Source organism: Agrilus planipennis, unplaced genomic scaffold (genome assembly GCF_000699045.2).
Source record: "Agrilus planipennis isolate EAB-ADULT unplaced genomic scaffold, Apla_2.0 scaffold2, whole genome shotgun sequence".
Classification (NCBI taxonomy): Eukaryota; Metazoa; Arthropoda; class Insecta; order Coleoptera; family Buprestidae; genus Agrilus; species Agrilus planipennis.
In genome coordinates this window covers 693,869-708,536 of record NW_020442464.1, presented here as the reverse complement: position 1 = coordinate 708,536, position 14,668 = coordinate 693,869, and positions in this window count along the sequence as shown.

The following is a 14,668-nucleotide window of genomic DNA, read 5'->3' as shown; positions in this document are numbered from 1 at the left end:
GTATGTTTGGTGCACGGCGTTATACGGGTGCGAAACATGGACAGTGGGCGCGGCGGGAAAGAAAACGTTAGAAGCGTTCGAAATGTGGTGTTATAGGCGGATGATAAGGATAACGTGGGTAAAAAAGGTTAAAAATGAAGAGGTATTAGAAAGAACAGGAGAACAGAGGACTCTATGGAAGTCAATAAAAAATAGGCGAGATAAGTTGGTAGGACACCTTCTCTGGCATGAAGGTCTGGTCAGAGACATTAGAGGCAGAAACAGGAGTTAGGAGGGGTAGAGGTAGATCTAGATTAGATTACTGTTCGCAAATAGTTAAGGATGTGGGTTGTTATAGTTCTAGGGAAATGCGAAGTTTAGCTCAGGATAGGAAAGAGTGGAGGTACGTGTCCAACCAGTCTTAGGACTGACGACCTTAAGATGATGATGAATAGTTAAGGATGTGAGTTGTTCTGGTTTTGGAGAAATTCGAAGATTAGCTCTGGATGTCTGTTTTATATTACATAATCCTTTGATTTTGTAATTAACTTAATTTCGTTTAATCTATTTGTTAACATCTTTGTAGTTATTGTATGTAATATTCAGTTATCGTTCTATTTGCTTTTATGATGCATTAATACGTCAGTTGACGAAAATCGAGAGAATTAAAGAGATTTTGAGAGAATTGGTGCAGTCAGCATTATGTCTGCATGCAATTTCATTTAAAGGAACAGTGATGAAGCCAGAAAGCTGTGTGCATACATTATCGATTTCTTCTTCAACGAATGACTAAGATTTTTTCTGACCTAGTAAAGCTTTTCAACTTGCACATTTAAGTAGGGTTGGTAAATACACAAGGCTTCGTTGTTTGTTTAAGTCGTATAGCAGCCGAACCAAGTGTAAACAAAGGAATTAAAGTGAGAGAAACTGTTGATGTCGTTTTTCCAAAGATCCACCGTGCTACGTAGGTGCTACGTACGTACGTATATATGCTTGTATGAAAGCAGTTGCAGTAAAACGAATGCTTGCTGCAAATAATAGGTTACTGAACTCGGTAACAAAAGGATGACTTTTCAAGAAGAGAACTATGCATTCGAAAGTGACTCCTTTCTGTATTTATTCAACTTCAAAGTGTAGTCGAACGTGAGTATTTTTTAGTCCTATTCAAATACTCGGTTACAACGTATCTCCCTTCTCTTGAATATTATTACTGAAGAACTGAAAAGCTGCTTTGCATTTGTGTGTTATAGTCACAGAATATCTCAATTAATAGACTTATTTAAATATGCCTTATGTATATAGCCTTTACTTTACCAGTAGAAAAGCAAACGAATGCTATTTTCCATCTCGTCCTTTTCCCTATTACTCTACTTTTATTCGATGAATTTGAAAATGAGGCTTTTAGCATCTTCTAAAAATTCAGATCTGATGCTATTAATACCCTTCTGCCTTTTATATGAGGATCGTGATGAATGAAAATGATGCATACAAAACTAACCTAAATTATTTTTGATGAATAGAAGTAGATGTTGCAAACAGACGATTTATTAGAAACACCTTCCGTTTAGAAATTCGAAAAAGGTTGTTAAAGGTGTATGTTTGGAGCACGGCGCTGTTGGGGTGTTGAACACGGACAGTGGGCGCGGCGGAAAAGAAAAGGTTAAAAGCGTTCGGAATGTGGTGTTACAGACGAAAGATGAGGATAGGGTTAGAAATGAAGAGGTAGTAGAAAGAACAGGAGAATAAAGGAATCTATGAAAGTCAATAAAAAATAGGCGAGATAGGTTGGTAGGACATCTTCACAGGCATGAAAGTCTAGTCAGAGATATATTTGAAGCAGAAGCGGAAGTTAGAAGGGGTAGAGGTAGACCTAGATTACATTACTGTTCGCAAATAGTTAAGGATGTGGGTTGTTCTAGTTTTAGGGAAATGCGAAGATTAGCTCAGGATAGGAAAAAACCAGTCTTAGGACTGACGACCTTATGATGACTTCGCAATCTAAAAATCGGAAGATATAAATCTCCAAATGATACTCTGGTTGACCACGGAAAAGATGGAGTTACAATTTAGATCCAGGATGATGTCAAATCGAAGAATGAACAGGTCATAGAAGAGAGAAGAAGAATTTGCAGTTGTTTCGACCAAACGGTCATTGACCATGGCAACAAATTAAATTGTCAGTATCTAAATCCATATGACCAGTATTTTAATCTCTTTTTGGAAGTACCTATACAAATAAACATTCGTTCAATGGTTAGTATCAAATACTAAACGGCCAGTGTAGATAGAAATCAGAATGAAATTAAGCAATGGCTAGTTACACAGGGTGGCAAAATTAGAAGTATGGAACTTTCTTGTATAACAATTTCGTATAGATGTCAAATTTGTCCGTTGTTTCATAACAAAATTAAATAGTATAGACACGGAAAATGCGTTATGGAGCGCTTTTCACCTAAACAATGTGTTTAAATAATTGAAACGTTCTATGGAAATCAATCTTTAGTTGCGGAAATGACAAGAAAAATGCGTCTCATTTTAGATTGAAGCAGGCTGCCTTCCCGAATAGCAATAACCTATTCGGTGATTAAATTTGAGCAATGTAGCATTTATAACGGATAAATCAGTTCCTCATTGTGCCAAACGGGCTTGTGCTGAGTGGAATATTGAGTGTAGTCGAAGATCTGACATTGTCTATCAGGTGGCATTCTCAGCAACTGGGAATTAAAAGGACTTCTTCATAGAATATCCTGAAAAGAGACCAGTCTAATGCAGCGATTGTTATTGAACCAAACACTGCATCAATTTCGAAGCTGGTGCAAGTTTTAAAATGGCGTAGATGCGTGGTGGCAAAAGTAGGCTGTTTTAGGTATAACAATTACATACCTATTTCTTCAGCCGTATCAAAATCAATTAAATATTTAAAAGCAGGGATCAATGTAACTTATTCGGTTGGTTTTCTTGTTGTAGATATTTAAAGTTTATATAAAAAAGTAATAGGCGCAATAATTTAGTTTAACGTGATTCCGATGAGGACAGTGAATGTGAAAACTAACTACAAAACAAACAAAAGCATTTGGTTTACCTTTTTTTTCTTGATAAGTTATGTTTCTATATTATTTCCTNATTTCATTGGCTGTTTATAAAATGGAGAGCAATGAAAATGTCGTAAATGTCAAGTAGAAATATTCTCCTTCGCGTGGCAACCAATACTTCCCGATGCGTTCAGCAGTAGCTAGCATACGATTGCCTTGATGTTTTATGAAGTTCCTGGAATTCAAACTAAACTAATACCCTATCCTCCTTAAACACTGGTTGAGTGAGTGAAGTTGCCCATGTACTCTTTCAATGCATCGGTTCTTAGAACCAATGTATGTGCTACATGCTTCGTTTTAATTTACAAGATACATTAATAGTATCTGCATATGTATATGTATGCGTTGGATGTCGAAAGTCCCGTAAGTTATCAAAGGAAACGGGCAACTTCAAAGCAACTAATACCACAGGTCGAATTCTTGTTTTATTGCCAGAATGGTATTAACGTCAAACTGACTTCAAAACGAAAGTAATGTGAAACGTCTCTTTTAAAACGACAAGGAAGATCAATAACACACTTTTTTCTGTGTATTACTACCAATAATAAAAAAAATGAAGATGTTAACTGTTGTACATAATCACCTTTTATGTTCTATACTCCTCAACCAAAAAAACTTAAACACATCTTATTTAAGAGCGACAGCAATTTGTTACTGGCTGCTAGATGTAACAAAAAATATGTTTTTAAAAACAAAAAATAAAATACTTTATTTTTATGCTGAGTACTTTTTTTTGAACCTTTTAGTCGAGAAATACTTTATGTAAAGCCTGAAAAGGTGACAACCCTAACTGTAATGCAACACTTTTCTGTTAAATTACTGCAAAGTATCTGAAAGAAATTATTCCTTGTCTCAATTTTGCAAGCATTTCTGAAAAAGTTGTAATACCATTTAGGGATTCAACTGTGAACCTTTAACTAAACTTTTTGTGACCGTAATTCCACACACAGGTGTTGAACGATTGATTGTTCTCGCTCTTTCGACGTTCTCATAATGGCTACAAGATGTTCCTTCGACTGTTATGGCTCTCCGCGGACGTTCTTAATTAAAGAAAATTATTCATGGACTCCCATAAGTGCCATTGGTCCTATTAAGGAGCACATGCCTCAATTTATTTTCAACGGTCAACCTCAGATCGATAAGAACCATTAGAGCGTCAATTGTCTTATTTGCTGGAACAATTTATTTTTATTAAGCAACCTCAACCACGGAGATAAGACGTTATTAGGTACATGGGATGTTACTGTGTTGTTTGCTTAAGCTATACTTATTAGGTACATTTGGTAATGATTGGTCTTTATGTTGCTTATAAAAGGCATTGTTTCTTTTTCCGGTTATTCATCCGCAAAGAAAGCTTCGGGATAAAGAATTCAGTTTAGATCAACAGTAAACGATTTTTTAACGAATTTAATCCATACTTTAAAACTCAAGTAACTTAACCTAACCTAAACTAATCTTAATTTTTATAAACTGACTATACTTTAGGGGAGATCGGGGATGGTTGACTAGTTTTTTACTAAATAGTTCATATTTTTTGTGTTTTAATGTATATAGACAAGAAAAGCATGTTAATTGATAGAAAATCTATTAACCTAATAAAAATATGTAATACTCGTATTTAGTTGTTAGTTTAGTATAATAGTGATGATTTAATGCATTTTACAAAATATTAAATCTTAGTCAATCTACCCCTGGCCCGGGGTAGGTAGATCATACGCCCGGGGTAAGTTGACTCATGTACCAATAAGAGTCAAATCATGAGAAGGAGCAGACAATTAAACATTTTTTAAATATAATTGAGCCTTTTGTTAAAAAATAAACAACTTAAATCAGGTATACAGGCATTTCTTACAAAGTCTTTAACAAAATTATCGTAAACTGTGGTCATGTTAGTGAAGAATAAATTAACGTTGTTTTTGTTAAATGATGCAGCTCTCGATAGGCTTGTTGCTTGAGGTGATTGGATTGATAGAGAAGGATGACGTTTAAGAAAAGAGCCCAACCAATCTTCACCAGCTAACAATTTTTCTCTCCAAGAATTAGGCATAACTTTGTTATTTTTTTTGCGAACTCATTTTCGGGTTTCATATGGCGTCAAGTCATAATAAATATCTGCTGCCTTCTCTAAATAACTGGCTAAATCTTCCTCTTCTAGATTAGTAAAAATTTGTCTATTTTTTAAATATCTCACTGTGTCCAGGGTTAATTCTGCTCTCGTCAATTTCAGATTCTGTTCTAATTTTTGTTTTAATTTGGTCACGTAACGATTTAAAAGTCCAATAAAAAGTTAATTTACGTGTTGTTTTCAACTACACATTTCATTGGTCTACCAACCCCAGACGCCATTTTTAATTTTGATCGCATGGCTAGCCTAAACACTGCCGTTGACTTGAAAAATAAGATATGAAATATGATAAATTTTCATTACAAATATAAAAACTAAACTGTACTCCAAATAATGTCAAAAATTGATTTCTTGTTAGTTGATCGCTAACATCTACGCTAACTTTGCCTTGGCCACAATCCGCTCCGCATACTGGCTTTTCAATTTCCTTTTATCTAACTCTTACGATTTTTGTTTCACATCTGAGATAACGTGTAGTTAGCATCATCACATTACGTTGATCTCTCCATTTCAGGAACCGTTAATCCATCACCAGCTTCCTTTGCTATTATTTCGCCTTTCGTTAACTTCTGAATTTTCACTGTTTTATCTATATACTTCCCCATTGAGCGATTGGTCTCCACAACTAAAGTTTGCAGGTCGAGGCGTTTATAAGCCACAGAAATAGACGTATAAAGAATGTCCAAATGAATAGTTCTTCCCTCATTCAAAAACGTTCTAACAAGATTGATGACAACTGCTTAGATTGCAGGCAAATCATTATTCATATCCTTTTCTACGTAAACTGACATATTCCAAGTGTAACTTTTGTCAGTTTATTTCCAAGGAACGACTGACTCGTTAATGCAAATAGATTCTCTTGCAGTTTATGCTGATCGTAATACAAATTTGCTTAGAATTCTATGAATTTCGGAGAGATGGTTTCCTGGTATAACCTCTCGTTGCTCAAAAAATGTCACAAACGCACCAGAAGCCCATAACCTTTTTGGGTAAAGATATTGAAAACAATTTACTTTTATTCCAGTAATCTAGTTGATTAGTAGGTAGTTTCACTAGTACTATCCAACCTAGGAGACCAATGAATCTCTTCATTTGCTCACTGCATGTGGGATGCCATGCGTGAAATGGAGAATAAGATGAAATATCCTTTTTCATAAGAAGTTGAGTGACGTATGTGACGGTTATAATGTCATTAGTCAGCGAAAAAGATAAATAATCTATGAGCAGGGCTATAAACAACGTTGCTATCTATTCCACTTTTCCTAGTAAAGTAAATTGTTCTTGATTTTCGACTTGATTTGTACAAGTAATATTATTAAAGTCACGATTTGGTGGTAGAATATCCTGTGTTTATGGGGGGACGCTTGTTAGTGATGGAGAACTTTAGTATTTGCTTGGACGTTCGTTGGTTGAAGGGAATTTTGAATGTCCGCTTGAATCTTTGGTAGAGGAGCGTTCTGCAAGACTATATGTTTTGGTGTCGATGACCCCTACGAATTTGTGCCAGTTTGTGGACTTTTAATGACATTTTTGTTTTCTCTTGTAGCAAGTTGAAGAGGTGGGTAAATCCTTAACGGCTTCGATTGCAGGCGAATCTGACGAATCCTCCGTCGAATCTGCAACGTAATCTAGGTCTTTGCTGGAATCGTTTATATCTTTATTACTCATATCTTTTTCAAAGTCGTATTCAAGATAGATATTATCTGCTTCTTCTTCCAACTCTTTTTCAGTTAAAGGACTCTTTGCTATTTTACTTAATTCTAATTGAATAAAATAATTTGAAGTGGTCTGTATTCTGTCGAAACTGCCAGACGCGGATCGCGATTTCGGTCTTTTAGGATCTCATCAGCACGTCGCAGGCAGCTCTGACAGAACACAGACCAACTTTTACCTGTGGTCTTAACAGCGTGTTTTAGAAAATACCACAAATGACGCGGTAAACGCCATCTGTAGTACGATGCTACATTTTAGGATTACGTATGCTCCAACAAGGTCCACTTGTATGGATATCTACTTGCTGAAACGAATTCCGGTGTAGCTAACCTGTATGTGATAGGCACGTTGCCATAATCGAATAAAATAATTCGAAGTGGTCTGTATTCTGTCGAAACTGCCAGACGCGGATCTTTTTGGATCTTTTTGGATTCTATCACGTTGAGGTTAGCTACGCCGGGATTCGTTTCAGCAAGTAGATATCCATACAAATGGACCTTGTTGGAATATTTTCTTAATTCTAATTAACTAAGTAACAACAGATTTCATGGCATTAATGCTACATTTGACGTAGGGCATCAGATGTTGTTTTCTTGCTCCGGTGTAACAATAATGTCCACCCACCAGAAACAAGGAACAAATGAAAACTAAAGATTCTAATATGTATATCAAAAATGTAAATATAAATTATTTACATTCGTCATAATTAGTAGCCAAAAGTGTTAAAACTGCTATTGTTAATTAAAATTAACTTGTAAACCTTTTTTGTTTCTTCTTAAAGCATACGATTAAAAAAAAAGAAAGTAATCATAGTAAAGTTCTAAATGCAGGTATTAAAATTCTTGTAGCATCGACTGGAGCGCTTCCGCGTTTTTGCAGAGGATAATAAGGGGTTTATCCAGTAGTTAAGAATGATGGCATCTGCAGATTCTAGTCGTAATTTAACTTGACGAAGTTCCAATGGAAAGTAACGATTAAGGAAGGAGGAAATGAGCATTTCATAGAGTTGGATTTCTTGTTATGCAGTTGGGTAATTGAAAAGTAAAGAGCTGAGCGTCGTCGTTAATACCTAGGTGTTACTCCGGCAAAGCAGAAAATTATTAAGCAGATGAGTCTATTCCATACCACCATTATTTATCTTATTAACGCGATATTTAGATGAAAGATAACGCTCCAGAATTGTAAACTGGTTTTTTTTTTCTCTTCTATGCTGGAAAGGATTCTATTTATTAAATTACTCAGCTTTGAAGCGCCGCAGGATAAAGCACACGATTTAATTAGAAAGTCCAACAATGCTACTAAAAAGAGAACTAGAGTCACCGCTGCATTCAATTCCATTTAATAATATCTAAATTAAAACATTCCGTGCTTATTCTGAAAGAAGTGAATGCTCTTTCAAGATTTCTGTTCATAATATAAGTGACCTACCTATCTTCTTTCAAACTGAGAACTGATCGCTTCACTTACGACGTTCGTCTGGTAGTTACAAGCCTAATAACTGTGATAAAAAGTTGCATTGTATCATTGCATTATGCCAACATGTTAGATTCATTTGCATTATACAATTAAATGAAATCTGTTAATGAATATCGAAAGACAAATGTTTTAGAAAATACTACAAATGGCGCAGTAAACGCCATCTGTAGCACGATGCTACATTTTAGGATTACGTATGCTCCAACAAGGTCCACTTGTGTGGATATCTACTTGCTGTAAACGACGCGGATCGCGATTTCGATCTTTTTGAATCTCATCAGCGCGTCTGGCAGTTTCGACAGAATACAGACCACTTCGAATTATTTTATTCGATTAAACTAACGTGTCTATCAGCAAGTAGATATCCACAATCCTAAAATGTAGCATCGTGCTACAGATGGAGTTTACTGCGCCATTTATACTATTTTCTAAAACGCACTGTTAAGACAGCAGGTAAAAGTTGGTCTGTGTTCTGTCGGAGCTGTCTGCGACGCGCTGATGAGATCCAAAAAGATCGAAATCGCGATCCGCGTCTGGCAGTTTCGACAGAATACTGACCACTTCGAATTATTTTAGACAAATGTTTGTCTGCTGGTAGTAATTTTACAAGTATATTTGTCTGTAATCTTAGGAAATGTAATAGTTAATCACATAAAAACTTCGGTTTTCTTTTTTTTTCTTTATGTTCTGTTACTGAATACCACCAAAATTGAAATTCACGTTTTCTAAAAAATTTGTACAAAGAACTTCGAAGAAGGGAGATAAAATGTCTCCTTTTATTGAAAAAAGAAAAAACCTTTGAGTTTTTTATACAAAAACAGCTTGTTGACTTACCTTCTTTGATTGGCCTGTTTTGAAAACCTAAATTAATGTACACTTTCTGATTTTGATGGCTCAATATTCCTTTTGTTGACATCAAGGCGAATTTAAAAGCTTAGTTCTTGTATCACAAAAACGAAAAAAGTATCCGTGATTTTCTTGTGTAAAAATTAGGTTGGCGTAATTGACAGAATGTATTGATTCACCTTCTTCAAAGAATAACAACTTCCTATAATACTCTATTTCAAAACACGATAGTAATAGTCATGGTGCCATGCCAGTGGGACAAAATTGTGCAGTGATAATCGCTATTAAGAAATGTGATATGATAAATATATAAAGAAGCAGGGTTGTGTTACGTCAAAATAATGCATTTTGTAATGAACACCGTTTTAACACGGTATGAAAAAGAATTCAAAATATTGTTAACGGCATTTTGAGGTTTTGAGGATCAAAACACGGTCGTTTGGAATTTTGGAGAAAATATTATTAAGGGTAGTTTAATAACAAATGACCTGTAAGCTACCCGCCATTTATTTACCTTACATAAATCTTATTTCCCTGGACTTTGTGTAACGGATTTATTCAACAAAATCTAGATGTTGTGACATCATGACCGCATAACGTAGGCACAAGAAGATGTATGTTTCTGCAGTCTGCTCTTTAACTGGCACGATTTAAATTAGTCTCTAGTGTGATTTCAGAGAAGACGCATGTACTTAAGCTGAGTAGTAATAAGTAACTTAAAATGCCGCGAAATTACGTCAAAAAGGGATTAAAATTCCCTGAAGCAAGGGCTAATGATGTTGTGTAAAGTATACAGACTAGTAATTATGAATCTAATGCTCAGTACGCATTAGACGAAACATTTTTATTTCGGAAAGCGCATAATCCGCATTAAAGTATACAACAGAAAAAGAAAACGGCTCTTGAGGAACAAGAAAAAATTATTTCTTTCTTGTAACAAAAGGATAGGTAATAATAATAAGAAAAATAATTCATGTTTCCATTTTAAAAGTCGTAAATTAAAAATTCTTACTAAATAAGCCATTTTATATAAAATATTTTTTAAAATCGAAAAAAATGTCTTAGTTGAGACTGGCACCCTTTTACAGCCAAAAGCCTTCAGAGATTTTATAAATATCTTTTTTAATGATAAATTAGGGCATAACTCATGATAATGTACGTGGTTAACGTGGGGTGCCGATACAAGTCGCTACCTGTCTATGTTAAAGTCACGCAAAGCGCTGAGTCCTTGTATTATATGGTGTTGATTTATCCGATTTAGGGAAATTTAATTTCTTACTAAAACGCGGTTCAACTTTGTTAATTACGTTGTTAGTACGAAGCTCTTCGCTTTGACGTGGCTTGAATAGAGTCCCGTATACATACGTATGTAGTCAGATTGTACGTCCTTACGTATCGGTACTCAACCAATTAACTTTTATTTAATTTTATTTGGAATGAACGGGAATGAATGTCATAACACAGTCAAAGTGTATGATACGAAATGATGCTCCCTTGATTCACTCTACAGACGTAATTTATTCAGACGGATTCATTTTCACATAGTTGAAGTGGCAATGAGAAAGCTGTATTTTGTTAGTAAATTATATTTTTCTGTAAACCCACTAAAGCCTACAAGATATTAATAAATTCGTGCTGCTTAACTTCCCATGCGTCAAAAGTTTTAACTAGAATTGTATACCGAGGAGGATGAAAAAAAAAAGGGCGGAAGAAGTAGATCAATTTGGGTTTAGAAGAAATAGAGGTACGCGGGAGGCTATTCTAGCTTTACGGGTAACAATGCAGAAAACGGTAGAAAAAGAAAATATTGCGTACATAGTATTTGCAGTTTTAGAAATAGCTTTTTTGTCAATGATAAATGGGACAAGATGTTAAATATACTTAAAAATGTAGGGATGAGTTACACAGATAAAAGAGTGATACTTAGTTTGTTTAAAGAGCAATAGGCAGTTGTATACTTGGGGCTGCAACGTAGAGAAGTAAATATTAGGAAGGAAGACGCGGTCAAATCATCAAAGACAGTACAACTGTAGAGTTAGACATACAGAGGCAAAATATTAGTTTGCTTTTGCTTAGATTTGCAGATGATATAGCAGTATTGCCGTCTAGCAAGGAGGAGTTATTAGAGGTAGTTTTAACTAAAATGGAAGTGGTATTTACGAAACAGCATTGTATAAAACATAAATAAAAGTAAAACAAAAATACTGGTATGCAAGGGAAGAAAAAGTTGGAATAGAGCGAATATAAAGATAGGAGACGAATAATTAGAAGAAGTGATTTATTTAAGGTATATAGGAAGTCATATAAGTTAGGACGGAAGGGCGACTAGTCGTCTTCAATAAAAATAAGTCACTTCTATGCTCGCGAACGGTAAGATTAGAAATTCGAAAAAGATTCTTAAAGGTGTAGATGTGTTTGAAGCGCGGCGGAGAGAAAAGGTTAGAAGCGTTTGAAATGTGGTGTCACAGGTGAATGATGAGGATATCGTGGATAGAGAAGGCAAGAAATGAAGAGGTATTAGAAAGAATAGAAGAACACAGGACTACAGAAGGTCTAGTCAAAGACATATTAGAGGCGGAAACGGGAGTTAGGAGGGGTAGAGGTGGACCTAGATTAGGTTACTGTTCGCAAATAGTTATAGATGTGGGTTGTTCTAGTTTTAGGAAAATGCCAAGATTAGCTCAGAATAGGAAAGAGTGGAGGTGCGTATCCAACCAGTCTTAGGACTGACGACGTTATGGTGGTGATATGAGGAATATTTTCGAAGATAAAAATTTGAATTTATTGCAATAAAGTGAGTAAATTAAAAGCTAGATTTAAAGAGTTGTAAAGTTGTTAATAAAACTAATACACGTAATACGTACACACCCTATTTATACTATTATTTATTTTATTTTTGAAGAGATTATAACCTTAGTTTACTTGGTATATTGGTATAAAATTTAGTACTTATGCTTTTATGAAATTATTATTTTACTTTTTTGAATATCTAGGAAGTGTTTTTAGAAATAGAACTTTAATGTGCTTACTTACCATGAAGCTCCAACTGATATGAAGTTTGTTTTCTTTCCATATGCCAAAACTTTTCATTTCAGTCAAAACATGTACATTCTGGCAGAATGTGTCAACATACATTAAGATATATAAAGAACTTAACAACCGTGAACTTCAATTAAATTATTTAAAAATGGAGAAATTTTCATTACATAGAAAATAGCCGTGCGTTTGTATTGAGTTTAGTTTTTACTAATGATAGTCTTTATAAGTAACTAATGTTAGATACATTTTATAAATTCTGAAAAGATTAAATTCGAAACTTAGCATATTTATCGTTTGTTATCAATATAATTGTTATCTATTTTGAAATAGTGCTTCAAAGGGTTTATTTGAAAAGGGTAAGATAAAAATGTTATTGGTGGTATCAACAAAAAAATGAAAATATATTTGCATCTATTGTTATACATTCTACATTTTCTACATGATAATAATGTTCATTATTTTAACATATATTTTCTAGGCTAACATTATTATTTATTATCGTATCTACTCTAAACTAGTTCAATTTTGACCTACGCTTTATATTGGAATATACGTTGAAGTAAAAATTTTCTGTTAGACAAATAAGCTCCCTTATAAGGCTTAACCTTCTGTAAAAGACCAACTACGTTCTTGCTTCTATTGTATACGACTTTATACAAACTTTTAGGTAGTTTTCATTTGTCCAGAAGTCTAGACTGTGCAGTTACATCATCATTGTTCTAAACTAAAAAGTCTTTTTGCTTTTTAATCTTCCTTGTGGCTGGATATAATTAATAATGAATATTTTGAAATATTTTATTTTAAGACCCAAGTTTTTCATCTTAAAAAATGTTCTTGCTGTTAGAGGAACTGACTTCAGAAAGAATTCTTAATAAATTAATAGTTAATTTATTAAAATTTTGAGTTTCTAGAATGGGTTCTAAAATTTAAAGAACAATAGTTCTAAAATAAAGTAAAAGAATTTCATGGTCCCAACCCAAAGCCACCACGTACCTTTGTAATATGGTCATAAAAAAAACGGATTGTGTACCACCCTTTTCTCTTCGTAAGAAATCATAAGAAAAATGTGCATGCCTCTCCTCCTGAATGTCTTACGTGATTTGTGGATAGATGTGTTATATATCAAACGGGAACTTTTTAAATTTAACAGAGACAAAAATATACACCTATTATAATAGACTAAAAATTTTATTCAGTTATTGTATTATGAAAATTTAGGTGTTTATGAACATTACGCTATTATTCAAACAAGTTTATTAAACGGAGAGCATAATTTGTGTTGATTTGTTTACACAAATAGATTTAACCACCTATCCAATATCGAAACAATAGATGCTGTATATTACAAAACCGCCCGTTTTAATAAATGCATTTGTTGATTTCATTTCTATTTTGGCTTTGTATGTAAAATTTTACAAATATTTCACCTTACTTCTCTCCAAAACATCGCGTTTTAATTATACTTGTGCCTACTTTCTCGTAAACTTTTTCAAATAAATCGTTTTACTTGACGCAGATTTATGCCTATCGTAAATACGAATTATCCTGTTAAATGAAGAACATTCTAGGATGGAAAAAGTTGCCTTAGGCTTATGTTTTCGGGTAAAAAATGACTTTTTTTACACACCTATAAAGAAGTCATTGTAATAAGTTTTTAATTTCAAGCCACACAATAGCTTTACACTCTCATTGAATATTTTTATGTATGTGTGCTTACCAAGCAAGTATAGGTTAATTATATTTTATTAATTAATATAATAAATTAAGTGGTAGGTGGGCAATAAAAACTTGACTTCAAAAAAATCATAAATGTAATATCTCTGGTAATTCGAGTGGTTTTTTGGTTACTTGCATTCGTCAAATCGTTNCTTATGTTTTCTGGTAAAAAATGACTTTTTTTACATACCTATAAAGAAGTCATTCTAATAAGCTTTTAACTTCAAGACCCACAATAGTTTTACACTCTCTTTGTACATTTTAGTATGTGTGTGCTTACTAAACAAGTATAGCCCTAGACGAAAATTTTCAGTCTCTCCAGTCTCTCAGCCTTTTAGCGTCTCTGAGAGCGTCTTTCACAGTCTCTTAGTTACTGCCTAGGTGTTTTTATGGATCTCTCACAGTCTCTGTATGAAAGACTCGAACGATAAAATTGTTAATTCAGTGACTTGAGTCTCTCACAGAGAGACTGAATGAATAAAACTGAAAAATCGAGAGACTCAAGTCTCTCGTTCAGAGACGCTAAACAGTTTATTTGACAGTCTCTCGATAGTCTCTCTCAGCGACACCAGAGAGACTCGATGAGAGACGGAGACTCGAGTCTCGCTTTCAGAGACTGAACATTTTTATCTCGTATCTCGTTTATATCATAAATGTAATAAATGTAATATCTCGAGTAATT